Genomic DNA, 5,987 nt, shown 5'->3' with positions numbered 1-5,987 from the left:
TTTGTGTCTCTGGAGTGACTCTTGGAGAGTGCTGGAATGGAAAATGCACTGGGAGATGAGGAATCCCCATCTGAGGGTTCTCTGCAAAGCACCCTGCTCGTTGATAAAATTTGGGGAGCCGGGTACCCAGGGACAATTTACCACTGAGCTACATCCCCAGATTTTATTTTGAGATAGTGTCTCACTAAGTCACTTAGGACCTCACTAAATTGCTGAGGTTGGCCTTGAACTTTTGATCCTTCTGTGTCAGCCTCCTGAGCCACTAGGATTATAGGTGTGTGCCACTGCACCAGGCTCAGTGATAGATTTTGATAACCCCAAACTGTACATCTTTCAGTTGCTGGAGTTTTGAGAGAGATTGGGAGTGGAAATTTGACAAAAAAAAAAAAAAAAATGGAAAGCATGCAAAGGCTTAAGAGTCCCCAACATCAGCCAAGCAGGCTGTAATCCCAATACATCTATAGTCCCAACTCCTGGTGAGGCTGAAGTAGGGAAAAGCAAGTTTGAGACCAGCCTGGCGAGTTAACCTTGTCTCAAAAATAAGAAAAGAGGGCTGGGGTTGTGGCTAAGTGGTAGAGTGCTTGCCTAGCACATGTGAGGCACTGGTTTGATTTTCAGCACCACATAAAAATAAATAAATGTGTCCATCTACAACTAAAAATAATATATTTTAAAAGAAAAGGGTTTGGGATGTAGTTCAGAGTGAAGCTCTTGCCTAGCATGTGCAAGGCCCTGGGTCTAGTCCCCAATACTGAAGAATGAAGTCCCCATTGTAATTTTTTTTTAACATTTTTTAGTTGGACACAACACCTTTGTTTTATTTATTTATTTTTATATGGTGCTGAGGATTGAACCCAGGGCCTCGCATGCGCTAGGCAAGCGCTTTACCGCTGAGCCACAATCCCAGCCCCCCCATCGTAATTTCTAGCCACATTTTAAAGCTTACCTAGATTATATCTGATTTTTACAGTTGACAACAGATTTCTACAAAAGTGCAATGCAGTAGGCAAGAACAGATAATAGGCCTTTCTTACAAATAATGAAATGGATATGATGGCTGCTGTTAAGTGGTGGTGTTGGGACATGAACCCAGGTCACCATTAAGGTTTTCTGAAACAGGAATATTCTAGGATGTGGCATAGTTTCTACTAATTTACTGATTTTTTTTGGGGGGGGGTAATGGGGATTGAACACAGGAGTGCTTCACAATTGAACTATATCTGCGAGCCTTTTTTTTTTTTTCTTTCTTTTGAGACAAGATCATTAAATTGCCAAGACAAACTTGGAATCCTGCTTCAACCTCCCAAGTAGCTGAGATTACAAATGTGTGCCACTGTCCCTGGCCCATGAAAATCTTTTGCTCTAGAGGCATTAGATGCTGTTTGAATATTGCAGTATGCATATCTTTAACACTAAGCCATGCTTACTGCCACCCGCCGCCCCCCCTCCTGCTTTTTTTGTTACCAGGGATTAAACCCAGGGGCACTTAACCACTGAGCTATGTTTCCAGCCCTCTTTTTTTTTTTGAGGCAGGGTCTTGCTAGGTTGCTTACAGCCTTGCTAAGTGGCTGAGGCTGACTTTGAACTTGTGATCCTCTTACTTCAACGTCCTGAGTCTCTGGGATTATAGGCATGGGCCACTGTGCCCAGGTAGCCTTTTTTATTTTTGAGACAGGGTCTTTCCACACATAAGGCTTACAGCTTGCATACCTTGCAAATCACCTCACCATTCACTTTCCCAGTGGACTGTGGAAATCTACAAGTTCAAACTTGGATGTGTTTTTCATATACTTTACCCCTTCACTCCCTTGTGCACTAATTTGAAATCTTTTTTCCCATTCTTGGAGCATGCCAGTTTAGGCTTTTGCTTTTATTCATTCTTTGCCCCCAGATTCATGTGATTGACTTCTTGTCATTTAAGCCTCAAATCAGTTGTCACTTTCTTAGAGGGGTCTCCTCTGATCATCCAATTTAAAGCAGGTTCTTTAATACTCATTATTACTACCTCATTTAATTTTCTTCAGTATCTGAAATCTGTTACCACTTATCTTCTCCCCAGCATTTTACCTCATGAAGGTAAGAGACTTGTGTGTTCATTACTGTAGTCCCAGCCCCTAACATCTCAATATTGGTTGAGTGAATGAAGAAATGATTGAGGGACTTCTGAATAGTCAATGTTTGATGGTCAAAAAGCCTTGCTTTTTACTGTTGCCAGTTTACCCAGGAGCTCAGCCAGGGTAGGCCTCCTGCTCTAGCCTGTCAGTGTGTCTCAGATCCTAACTCATTGGTTTTAGGACACTCCAGTTTCTTTTTTTGAGGAAGGGGAGTAACTAAGGATTTAACCTAGGGGCAGTTAACTATTGAGCCACATTCTCAGCCCCTTTTTTAACAAATTTTGAGACGGGGTCTCTCTAAGTTGCTTAGGGCCTCAGCCTCTGTAGTCACTGAGATTACAGGCATGTGCCACCATGCCTGCTTTAGGAAATTCCAGTTTTAGTGTTTCAGGAAATAGTCTCTGAGCCCAAGCTGTGATGTGGGATGGGGTATAATTCCAGTTCTGTGTTTATTGGTCATGCTCTCCACAGACCCCTGTTCTCAGTCCCTTTACATGACAAGAACATTAAGGCCACACCGGATGAGATGGAACTGCACTGTGGAGCACAGGTTCAATGTGTCCAATAGAGAAAGCAACAGGTAACAAGGTTCTACCTGAGCTAGAGAGAAAGCAGCTACTGGTAGGTGTTTTTGTTAGCTATTTTGCCACTGTGACTTAAAGACCTGACCAGCACAATTGTAGAGAAGGAAAAGTTTATTTGGGGGCTTATAATCTCAGAGGTCTCAATCTACAGACAGCAGGCTCCATATCTCGGGGCTCAAGATGAGACAGAACATCATGGCAGGAGAGCATGGCGGTGGAAAGCAGCTCACATGGTGATCAGGAAGCAGAATCTACTGGCCAAATACAAAATATATAAAGCCATGTCCCCAGTGCCCACCTCTTTCAGCTACCCCTTACCAACCTTCAGTTACCAAGCAGTTAATTAATCCCCTAACAGGGGATTAATTCACTGATAATGGGTTCAGACTCTCAACCCAATCATTTCTTCTCTGAACCTTCTTGCATTTTCTTGCACATGAGCTTTTGGGGGACATCTCACATCCAAACCATAGTAGTGAAATAGTTACTTTCCAGCAGCCTTTGGTCCAAGCTCAAGAGGATGGCAAACCACAACAAAAGAACTTTTTGTGTCTCAGTGGTAGAGTGCTTACCTGGAATGTACAAGGTCCTGGGTTCAATTTCCAGCACCTCAAAAACAAATAACTTGTCCCTTTACTGTAGAGGATATACACTTACCTGCTTTAAGGGACAATAGAAGTGAAATTCACCATCTTTGGGCAGCCTCCAGTTCAGTGCACAGCTGAGAATCAAGCTAATGGTAATGTGGGGGGAGGAAGCTCAGCATAAAATATTACATGAGCTCCTAAAGTCCAGTATGAGCACAGCACTCTTCTAACAACAACAAAAAAAAAAGATGAAAATTAAAATGCAATGAACCACTGTTTACCGACCACTTTTTTTTTCTTTTGATGTGTGAGATTGAATCCAGGGTTTCATTCTACTAATGCACTACATCACCAGCTCTTAATAAATCGCCTAATATTCTGACAGTGGTGTCTCTCTTAGCAGTCCTACAATTAACTCAGGACCACTTTACCACTGTGTCCCATCCCTTTTTATTTTTCACTTTTGAGATTGGGTTGTTCTAAGTTGCTGAGGCCTCAAATTTGTGTTCCTCCTGCCTCAGTCTGAGTAGCTGGAATTACAAGCATGGGCCATCTTGCCCAGCTGATGTAGTTTCTTTATTTTTCCTAAATGACTTTTGCAGTTAGTTTATTTGAATTAGTATCCAAACAAGGTTCACACATTGTAACATTACATTTTATTGATAGGTCCCTTAAGTCCTGTATTTTATTTATTTATTAATATTTATTTTTTAGTTGTAGTTGGACACAAAACTTTATTTTTATGTGGTGCTGAGGATTGAACCCAGGGCCTCACACATGCTAGTGAGCCCTCTTCCGCTGAGCCACAAACCCAACCCTAAGTCCTGTATTTTAAATATGGTTGCTTTGATCCCTATGTCTTAACATGTTCCTATTAATCTGTATGTTCTACAAACAAGTTGATATTAAAGTTTGATCAGAGGCTGGGGATGTGGCTCAAGTGGTAGCACGCTCGCCTGGCATGCATGCGGCCTGGGTTCGATCCTCAGCACCACATACAAACAAAGATGTTGTGTCCGCCAAGAACTAAAAAATAAATATTAAAAAAAAATTCTCTCTCACTCACTCTTTCTTTAAAAAAAATAAAAATAAAAAAGTTTGATCAGGTTCAAATTTTGGCAGGATGTGATGCACTGTACTTTGTATGTATCTCACCAGGGAACGATATGATGGAATGATTATTCAGAGTTTCAGATGGGTGCGGTGGCACCCACCTATAATCCCTCCCTATTTGGGAGGCTGAGACAGGAGGATCTCCAGCTAGGCAATTTACCAAGACCTATCAAAAAGAAAAAAATAGGGGCTGGGATTGTGGCTCACTGGTAGAGCACTAGCCTAGCACATGTGAGGCCCTGGGTTCGATCTTCAGCACCACATAAAAATAAATAAAAGGATTGTGTCTAACTACAACTAAAAAATTTAAAAAAGAAGAAGAAATAACCTAAAACAAATAACAAAAACAAAAACTGGGGATGTAGCTCAATGGTAGAGTGCCCCTAGGTTCAATATCTAGTACTCCCCAACCCACTTTTTTTTTTTAAGAGCTTCAGGTATTGTCATCCTCATGTCTCTTTGTCACGTGTGTGTGTGCGTGTGTGTGTGTAATTCCTGCGATGCTGGGGATGGAACCCAGAGCCTTGTGCATGCTAGACAATTGGCTCTACCACTGGATTGGGTATAATTCCAGCCCCTTATGTCTCATAAACCTTTAAAAAAATAGATTATTACCATCATTACCCTTCATAGTTTCCTCTTATCTTCCCAGCCAACTCCTATTCTCAAAGGCAATCATTTTTCTGAAAACATTTTCACCATACATTAGTTTTTCCTGATTTAGAACCTCATGTAAATATCACCATAGAATTGTACTCTTGTCTTTATCTTCTTTTACTTATTCAGTTGTTTTAAATATATGAATATATCAGTTTATGTATCAATTTTCCCAAAAAACTCATTAACAAATCAAAGTCTGAAGGCCAGCGCTGGCAGAGGTTGGCTTCCATTGGACTGTAAAGCGTTCCTCTTTCTCTCCACGGATAGGCATTTCCACGCATTTAGCCTCCTGCAGCCCTAAGCCACAAATGCCTATCTGGCTACTAAATTTGTCAAGTAGATTTGATTGACAGCTGAGACTCAAGTGATCCAGTGCTCTGCGGACCGAGTTGGTTTAACTGAGCAGGTACCAGCACGGTGCACGCTGGAAACCCCTGTTACTTGGAAGGCTGATCGCAAATTCAAAGCCAGCCTGGGCAACTCAGTGAGAATATCTCAAAATAAAAAATGCTGGGGGATAGGCTGGGAATATAGCTCAGTTGATAGAGTGAGTACCTCGCATGCAGAAGGCCCTGCGTTCAATCCCCAACACCACACACACGAAAAAAGGCTGGGGATGTAGCCTTTTTAAACCTCAGGGTAAATTTAACTTGAGTTCAGTCTTCTGTACCAAAAAGAAAAGGAAATTGAGGACGTGCCCAACTCCTACTTGAATGAGCCAGAAGAATTGTCTGTATCCTTTAAAATTAGTTAAATATATCATTTTATCCTAGGAACACATTCCTCTGGCCAGAAAATGAAACTAGAAAGTTGACTTGTCGCTTACGGTATCCACTTGTTCTTTCCCGGTCGCCGTTCCCTTCCCGGTATGCTAAGCGCTAGGCGAGCAAACAGGACTTCCGGGAGGTCTAGGAAGTAGCTTCTTTTTC

General features: G+C 41.8%; 1 long non-coding RNA gene across 1 annotated transcript; it reads right to left on the bottom strand.

Moving 5' to 3' along the window:
• Positions 1-2,292: 2,292 nt before the first annotated feature.
• LOC113182335 (uncharacterized) lies at positions 2,293-5,939 on the bottom strand. The gene is made up of 3 exons (XR_003300714.2): positions 5,885-5,939; positions 3,356-3,511; positions 2,293-2,949 (listed from the first exon to the last, which is right to left on the bottom strand). It is a non-coding gene; the product is annotated as an uncharacterized LOC113182335 (long non-coding RNA).
• Positions 5,940-5,987: the final 48 nt, after the last annotated feature.

The sequence above is a fragment of the Urocitellus parryii genome, chromosome 6 (assembly GCF_045843805.1).
Source record: "Urocitellus parryii isolate mUroPar1 chromosome 6, mUroPar1.hap1, whole genome shotgun sequence".
Taxonomy (NCBI): domain Eukaryota; kingdom Metazoa; phylum Chordata; class Mammalia; order Rodentia; family Sciuridae; genus Urocitellus; species Urocitellus parryii.
This window is presented reverse-complemented; position numbering and strand designations above follow the sequence as displayed.